The sequence below is a fragment of the Poecilia latipinna genome, unplaced genomic scaffold, assembly GCF_001443285.1.
Source record: "Poecilia latipinna isolate Pla-1442-1.1 unplaced genomic scaffold, P_latipinna-1.0 Scaffold231, whole genome shotgun sequence".
NCBI lineage: Eukaryota > Metazoa > Chordata > Actinopteri > Cyprinodontiformes > Poeciliidae > Poecilia > Poecilia latipinna.
The window spans coordinates 234,945-244,586 of record NW_015112847.1 but is presented as its reverse complement, the minus strand read 5'-3'; positions in this window follow the sequence as shown (position 1 = coordinate 244,586).

The following is a 9,642-nucleotide window of genomic DNA, read 5'->3' as shown; positions in this document are numbered from 1 at the left end:
CAACCTGTACCGAAAGGCCGGGCAAGGAGATCATTAATCAGAAAGGCAGCCAAGAGCATGTCGACTCTGGAAAAAGCTGATCCACAGCTCTAGTGAGAGAATGACATGACAGCTATTAGTCATGGGCTTCACTGTTGTGGCCCTTGTGGAGCAGCAGTAAAAAGAAAGTCACTGCAGAAAGAACATCATAACAGATCAGAGCAGAGGTGAAACTTCCAGCAGGACGAAACCATTAAACCTACAGATACAAGGGAAAATGTGACAAGACTTGATAGCTGACATTCAAAGCTGCTCTATTTCCAATCTAATGGAACCTATGCTGATTTTTACACAGAACACCATTAAACACTGTGATGACTCAACTCAAGACTGAACCTGACATGGAACACTAGCAGTGAAAAACAAATGCGAAGGCTTGCAAATCAAGACGCTAACATCTTGATTGGAAAAAATTCAAGAAGCATGAAAGCTTTTTTTGAGAGTGTGCATATTTCAAATAATTACTGCCAATTAACTGCATTCAGAGACACACATGATAAATCATCAGCAACACTTCTGGACCTCAGTATATGCAAGAATAAACAGCTCTGAGTTAATAAAATATGGGAAAGCTTTAATTAACTCCAGTCTTATAAATGATAGTGTTTTAAGTTCTATAATTTCTTCATTCCTCCTCTTCACGGGGTTTTCTTCTGTCCCCTTCCCCAGTCTCAGCTGCACCCCACTGGAATAGTTTGAATGTTTCTCGGAGGGGTGTGGAAGTCGCATTGATTTAAGGAGCAGGGAGGTTACGGTGTTAATAAACTTCTCTGCTGGGAGTCAATCCACAAAGAACACCACTGATTTACTCAGGCAGCCTTAGCAGATTTGGACATTTATGGGTTTTTGCCTGCTCCTTGCATTACTACCGGGATGATGGAAGCACTGGTAGCCTGGAGTGCGTTACCTCGAGGGCAGACATGATGTATGTCGTCTTTAAGCGGAGCTGAGACAGAGTAGGACGGCGCCACAGAGAATCTGGGCCTCATGGGATTCTAAGAAAGATAGTAAAACACTCTTTGAGAGACATATTGTGGTGTGTTGCTGTAGCTGCAGTTTTATAGAGCTGTGCTTACCTTCAAAGTGGCTTTGAATTGTGCAGAGACAAGGTCGAGGAGAGACGATTCGCTTCGGCTCATTAAGTGAATTTTAGCAAAATGAAAATTAAGGAGTGTTTGAATGATCTGGGTCGAGCTCAAAGCTTTTGCTCTCCCCATTCTGACTGATTAGATTGCAGCTCACATTTGCTTCAAAACACTTTTAGCGCTTTGTGCTTGATTCAGTCAATGATAAGCTTCTGTTAATTCAGGTCACTATTAACAGCACCTTCCCCTCTTTGGTTTATCCGGTGGAGGCGGAGCCTGTCAGGAATGCAACTCGTACTCATTTTTTCGGATGTTTTGTTGTTCTCTGTTGACACGGACTAAAAACAAAACACTTTCCTATCCGAATCAGTCGAAGTGATGTCATGTTTGAAGCATTTCCTTTTACTGATGGCACACGGGAAGACATTTTCCACGAAGCACAAGGAAAAAAAGAATGTCAATGAGAAAACTCTCAAACATTTTCAGTTTAAAAAGGGTTTATTGAAGACTAAGCAAGAGATGTGGAGATATTTTATCATTAATAATGGAAAGATTTTTACATAAAAGTATAAATGAGGCCATTAGCAGTGCAAAGCTAATCCAGCATTTAATTATTCATTGTCGCCGCTACAGAGGGTGGTTTATTTAGCTAAAAGCTGATTTAGGATGTTTGTGCATGATGAAAAGCCTGAAAATATGCACTTTTTTTTCCATTGGAAATAAATCTGTTGCGGCCCTAATGAGCTTGTGGATCAAGAGTTTCACACTGCATGCATTCCGGAATCTCAGTCGTCTGTGCTGACAGTTAAAAATGTGTCTTTAGCAGCACATCAGGACAAGTATGTGCTTATGGTGACAAAAGCTGAAGTGCAATCAATCCCACCCTCCTACTTAAACTGAATTATCGTGTGTCTACTATTTGCAGCCATTTCAAGGGATTTCCAGATATTGAACAGCTGCAGAAAATAACAGGCCTGTTTATTTTCCTGACACTTGTCTTTTTTTTTTTTTTAATTAATACCCGTTTTTATTTCCTCCATTAAGATTTCTGCTCCTGCTTGTTGAGTTCAGGTTTAGATTTGTTTGTGTTTTACATGTGAATAATGGCACTGGAGGAGATTTTCAGGGCCTTATTAACCATTTACAGCACATTTGGCACTTATTGGCACCACTGGTATGAAAGTGCAAAATGCCTTGAAACAGGTTTCTCTTTTGTTAAAGCTGCCCAATCTCTGTTAATTTTATTCAAGAAAAGTACAGTATTTGATTTCAGTACTAAATTATTCTTTTTCTTTTTTTTTTTTTTCTAAATCTTTGACGCTCCAAAGATTGTTACTCCTGTTGTTTTAACCCTGTTTTGTCAATAGGTCAGTTTAACCTGGTCCTGACAGATTTTATCGTGTTTGCAGTGATATTTGTTGGCTATTCTTTCTATTGTTCTCTTTTCTTCAACTCACACCGCAGCTTTGTGATAGCTTTCCATTCTGGGAACTGAGATAGTAAAGTAAGAATGTGACCTTGCTTGTGGTGAGCAATTTCTTTCATTATTTGTACTGTTTTGTGATTACGAACTTGTTGAAAGATCCAGTGATAACACATTTTCAGTTTTGTGGCAGAGACCACGAGATTATAATCTAAAATGTCCTAGTAAGTGAAAGATTCAAATGGCCTTTGGAGGAAAAACTGGCCCACAGCATTCTACAACAGCCACCATGCTTACAGCTGATTTGAAAAATTCAGACTTAAGACTATCCACGTAGTGTGATGGATAGAATCTTGCTGGTAGCTCAGTTTACACTCTACAATGGAAGATTACACTCTTGCACGACTTGTGGAAATCAGCCCAGTTATGAATTGTACAACAAGTTACTTTTCCTACAGATGACTGAAGAGGCATAGGGGAGGAAAAGGGGAAGGAGATAGAGGTAGAAGAGGTTAAAAAGCATATGTTTGTTGCAGCAGCAGTTTGCACGCAGCTGATTTAAACTCACAACCACAATAAAAAGAAAATTGGTCTAAAATGACTGGTAAATTTAAACCTGGATTAAACCCTTCCAACACCTCTAACCTTTATTTTTCACCAGACGCTCCAAGAGCATTTATGTTTCACGTTTCACCAGTGGTTATCTACATAAAAGTATGTCTCAAAGCATTTAAGAGGAAACGCCTTCAACTTTTGGCTTGTAGCCTTTATTTAACCTTTAACCAGCACTTAAAAACACAGGAACAATAAAGACATGCACGCTGTTCTTTAACATTTTCCTGCTTAGAGGCGGATAATTAAGATCTCAACGCAAACCAGTCAATGTGTTTTCTTAATTAAAAACCTTCCCCTCTCTGATCACCAGAAGTGCATTCTGCAGGCCTGAGAAAACAAATAGAGGCCCTCGTGATGGTCAGATGGAAAGCATGTCTTTGTTGCCTCGCCCTGCCAAGATCTGACGTCACTTAGGTCAGGGTCCACGGCTGGGAAGGAAAGGGAGGAGTGAGAGATGCCTCCTTGCCTTAGGTTAATTAGCAAGATCTTTTTTTTTTGTTTGTCACATGCTTTTTAGTTGAACCTTTGGTATGAAGACAACTACAGGAACCCTGGTGGGTCACTTCTTAATGGAGGATATCCGTGATTAGAAGAAAGATTAGCGTGATTTTCTTTGCTTCCTTTAACTGCTAATTTTCCGGTGAAATAAAGGTAGATCCAATTATCATGTGGAAATGAACCAAGAAAAGAAGGAACTATATTATAAGCGTAAACATGCACAGTTGTTTGTATTCAGATGGTTTCATTGGTTTAAAAATGTAAACGTTTCCCCACATATCATTGCTGATACAATTTGAGAATGCAGCAGCTGTAAAAAGTCCTTAGGGTTTCCTAGCGTGTAATCATTAACTACAGAACCGTTTGTCTCAGAACTAATGAGGTTGTCATTTTGTGCTCATGTCAGGTTAAGTTTATTTGCCCATTCAGCAAAAGTATCCCTCATAAGAGGACCTTCAGTAAATATTTGTAAAGCTGATAAAAATTAAGCAAAAGAGTAATGATGAGAAGTCTGGGCTTTGGAGCCTATCGACCAAAATATACAAAAAAAAACAAAAAAAAAAAAACATAAAATTTCATCTAAACAGCACAACTTTAAACATCATATATTTTTTATAGTTTTTTTTTTTTTAAGCAAGCTTGTTTTTTTAAAGGCTAAGCTCCGACAGTTTCAAATCTAGCCCAAGGCAAATATTTGGGCACGCTGCAAGATCACGCAATTTGCCAAGACTCACATCCTTAAATATTAGATGTTTGCTCAGGTTATTTCAGTTCAGACTCTGAACTCTGGTACCAATGCAACTGTCTTCTTATCCTGTGATTTTCCTGGATCATCTTTTATGTACGGCTCCTTTCAGGTTTGTCTACATGTAGAAAAAAAAATAGTACATGATTGTTTTGAAGTCGCAGAATTACTTGATGGACTCTTTTTCTAATTTAATGTCAGTTTACTTACAGCTAAGTTTTGTACACATTCTTAGAGGTTTAAGGACAATAAATATATAACTAGAACTATAGTTATTTACAGTTGTTGCTACAGAAATATATTGTTTTACTACCCCACTGTGCTGAATGCACCTGGAGCAAAGTCATTTTTCAAACAGGAAATTAATTCTATTTGCTATCATTGCAGTGGGGAGTATCTATATATTTCTTGGACTTTTAGACCATAAGTTTAAAAAAAATGATAGATAAAAAAGAAGAATGAATTCCTGCAGAGGTAAAACATGGGAAGGTGATTTCTTACAGTCTGTCACCCAACCATCCAACAAACCCCCCATTTGTTGATTTAAGCTCGAAATAAACTTAACCATGTTTTTATATATGTATTCCACATAAAATAAGGGCAAAGCATGATGGATAGTTGCAGATATTTATTTGTCTTCCATGCAGTAAAATTAAAGAAGAAGGCAAAAGCAATATGCTGTGACCATCCATGAGAAACAAGGGTAAATGCTTTTATGGTGATGTAATCTGGAAGTTTTTTTATTTTCTTTAAATGCTTCTTAGCTAATTCAATAACAAGACAAAGTGTATGTTCTTCATAAAGTTTGCTGTCTGCTGTTGTCATTTGCGTAAATCTTGTAAATCTGTCAGTTATTTCAACAGTAATAATGATATTTTATGTCATGCTGCTTCCTCCTTGACTTGACCTTAACTTTTAAACCTTAACAGGAGCAACTCCTTTGACCATGAGTGGCCAGTGTGCAGCAGCCTTTGAAACTTTCCTCTGGGGAGAAATGAACCACTTTGCCCGTCGTTATTTACGACTGCACAGGGGACGGTTTTTCACTTCAAAGGGCCAGAAACGGGAGTACAAGGTGAGAAATGTAATGGCATTCTGAATAATAAAAGAGAACTATAAAAGAAGAAAGACCGATTTATTGGTACAGCTACCGTGTGCCCTACAAATTTATAAAACAGCCTACTCTTTCAAATTTGAACTTTAGCATAGAGGAAGAAGTGAAAAACAAAGGAAAAAGTGTGCTGGCAGGTTTTTCATTTCTTCAATATGAGTTCAGTGTGGGTAGAAGTTTGGTTTATGAAACCTCGAAATCCAATTTTGATAAGAGTTCTCTGAGATCAAATAGTTTTATTTTCCAAACTGTTTTTTTATGTGGTGCCTTGAAAATATGAGCTTTAAATTAACATGTAATCTTTCTTATATTCCAACTCACAAACTCTAGCTAGCCTTTATTGAAAATAGGCCTTATTAAAAATAAAGGCTAGAGTAAATCTGATAAATCTGGGAGCAGAGAAGCTTTTGATTGTCTCTGAACATTGTTATAGTAATTTATAGAAGTATTCACACAACATAAGCTCTCTCTTTTTTTTTTCTTTTTTTTTGCATTTCTTCACATTACAAGTAAAGTCTTCAATGGATTTTGGGGGAGGGATTTTATTTGAAAGGTAACACAAAGGTGTGCATAATTGTAAATTAATTTGAAAATAATAAATGGCTTTCAAAACTGCACTTAAAACTGGTTTGTATTGAGCCTCCCTGACTCTATTCTTTGTAGAATCCCATTTAGAAGAAATTAACCCTTAGGGGTCTGGGGTCTAATCGACTCCTAAGGATTAAAATAAACTAATCCGCGCAACTTTATTCCTGACATTTGGTATGTTTTCCCTGGTGTTTATGATACTGTTTGTTCTTAAACATCTGAGGCCTTCACAGAACTGTTCTTTTTTATTTTATTTCTTTGAGTAAGAGGGTCTGAGCTGTAAAATGCACATTTCATTTTATTACTTGTGAAAGACTTTTTTAAATTCTGTATCCTTTTCTTTTCCCAAACATGCAATTTTTTATGATGTATTTTTTTTAAAACAATCTTTTTTTTTTTTTTATCTCTAGTGAGCTTTATTTGGTAGTGAAGCAACAGAAAAGCAGGGAAGACATGCGACAAATGTCAACGGACCGGGACTCAAACCTGTGACGACCGCACTGATGATTGAGGCCTCTGTACATGAGTTGCGCGCTTTACCCAGGTACCACCGCCGTGCCATTTCTTCATGTTGTCTTAAAATAAATAAAATGTCAATAAAGGACAGGCAAGACTGTGGCTCCTTTATGACAGCATGTGAAAAACTTTGAGGCAGTGCTAGGCTCTTTATGTCAAGGTTTATTTTTTTTTTCTCTGTCTGCTGAAAGAAATTTAATTCTTGAAGTGCTAAGAATAAAACAACTTCATCAACTACTGAAAGTTTCCCAGCAATAATGAGGGAAACTTGTTGGCACTGAGTGTGCATCTCCTTTGGAGAAGATAAATTTGTTGTGAATAAAAGCTATAAACTATCACTATCACTTGATCCCAGTGGGAGTACGGAGCTCGACCTCATCTGGCGTTTCCAACAGCTGCCAGGCCCACTGTGGAGAGTGCTAAAGAGTCAGAGACAGTTTCAACAAATACTTCAAAATCCTCAGCATGAAGCCTTTCTGGGGCTTCAGCTGCACCAACATGAAAGGTGAGTAAGTGGGGAATCGATGGATACAGTTATAGTACATGCATATAAACTGATACATATGTACTTCTTGAACGTGCACAAGCTGGCTCTCTGTTACACAAGTATTCACTAGTGGAAATACAACACGGTGAATGCTGGTGATGCATCTGTCAGCTTTACAAAAGCGTCAAAGTGACATAGATGTATTTATGTTTATCAACAAAAAAAGTTACATTTCTTAATCACTTAATTGCTGTGATAATGTTTATTATTAATCCTTAATATTATATGTATTTTTATGCACAAATTAATTTTGATGCATAGAGAAAAAGTAGAGTGATAAAGCTCAGCTTCTGACATGAAATTGGTTCAGTTGAAGATATATTTTAAATAAGTTTTAAATTTGAATCCACTTTAAATGTTGAGATTAAATTTGAATTTACTTGAAATGCTAGGTATCCTACCAGAGGCGTATTTAAAAGACACCTTAGGTTGAGTAAATACATTTAATAAACATACTTATGAAAACATATTTGAAATCTTTGTGTGGAAATAGGTTCACCTTAAAAGGGCTCGTATATTCTGTGCCTTCTTCATAAAAGTATTTGTTTGTCCACACAGTCAGTTTTGTCTTTTAGCAATGAGGGATGAACGTAATTGTACTTCTGTCCCTTCAGTCATCCTATGCAGCTGACTGGCAGCTTGCAGCAAACGGTGAGGAACGTGGGGAGCACTGTTGTCTGTTCTAGAGAAAACATTCTGACAAAACTGCCATTCAATTCTATTTAGGAGGAATTTAAGCCTAAAGGCCTTGAAATTAACTGTAGCAGTTTGAAAAACCAGGTCCTGTCTGCTTCAGATAACACAAAATTTCAGAAAGCAAAGAAACAGATGAAGAAAGAAAATAGTCGAAAGCTACAACAGGAAAGCATTGAGGGAAAACATAAAGCAACATTTAAAAAAGCAAGAAATTATTGTTTTATATCTGAGCCTTCAAAAATGTTTTAGTGAAATTTGTCCTGCTACAAAGTGTTGTGTAATTTGTTTTCCTGTTGTTTAAAGCTTGTGCTTTATATGATATTGATCCTGTGTGCATTGCTCGGTATGTTCCATTTTACTATGAAACAATGTAATGTTTACCGATTTATTTTCTGATTTTGGATTAGTTACTACATAGTATCACTATGGCTTTTGTTTATTATTCAATCATAGAACCACAGATAAAAATGAGCGGACTAATATCAAAGTCTATTAATATTATTTGCAAATCCTTATTCCATTGTGCAAACAGCAATTTGTAAAGAAAACAGCCCCCTAATTGCTTAAGTCAATTAAATAAACTAAAATAAAATAAAATAACATTCCCTTAAAAAAATTTTGAGGTAAAGTAAGTATGATAGGGCATGGCCTGGAAATTGCCACTAATCTACTATTGCTGCCAATGTGGATTCCAGCTGAAAATTACTATCATTAATATCTTATACAAGCAGACCATATCATTATAAGAAAAATATTAAATATCCATATACAAGAAAGTTTGGCTTGTGGAGAGCAGATGCATTGGCACTGCAACAAATAAAGAGAACTAGTGGGAAAGTCCCAACAACTCATAAGAATATGATATCACATTTCACTCATTATCTGAGCGCATTTTTAACAAAACCACAGATAATGCCATTTCCAAGCAATCTAAAGCTGTTGAGTTTGAGTCATCATTAGCAAATGTCTGGTTTTCATAATAAAAGAGTGGTGACGTTCTCCTCGCATGACATTCTGTTGAATAAAATCTTTATTTGGCCACATAATCGTTTTGACTTTAAGATGTATTTTGCACTAGAGTGCGTGGCTTAGCAGTCATACAGGATGAATTTGAGCAAAGATCAGGCACATGCCTCTTCAAATCCCCAAGTATTTATATTTCACGGCGCAACCGAAGCATGAGACGTCATGACAGACCAAGACTTGCAGTGTTTAAAGTAAAAAATGATACTTCCAGCCACACAAATCTCCACACTGGAGGGGAAGAGTCCAAATTGTATGTAGGAGCAGGGAGGCTTGGGTTTCAGTTCAACTCTACATGGCAGTGAACCATGTGAGCACCGTTATCAGGGGAAATCTATTGTTTTATTTGGAAAAGGGCTCTGTGTGTGAGTGACAATAAAGAATTTTGCACACATCCTGACAACGTGCTGTCTTGCTGTCCAATTAAGCTCATACAGAGAACGGATGGAAGTGAGCAAAGGAGTGTGCTGGGTTACAGCCCCCTAAGGATTTATACAGTTGTGCGAAGCCTTTAGGAATATATCTACAGCCCCAGTGTTTTCATTCAGTCTGTAGACATTGTCTCAGGTATTTTTATTTTTTTTTTTAATTTGTATTCTCTTGCTTCATTTTGTCAGCATGAAAGGATAATATTGACTTTACTGATATGTTTTTGTTAAGCATGGGAATGCTAAGGGAGTGACTGATTTTAATCTGGTACAATGGTGACGAACTGTACTGTACTGCTCTTCCTCATGAGATATATCTCATGAGGAA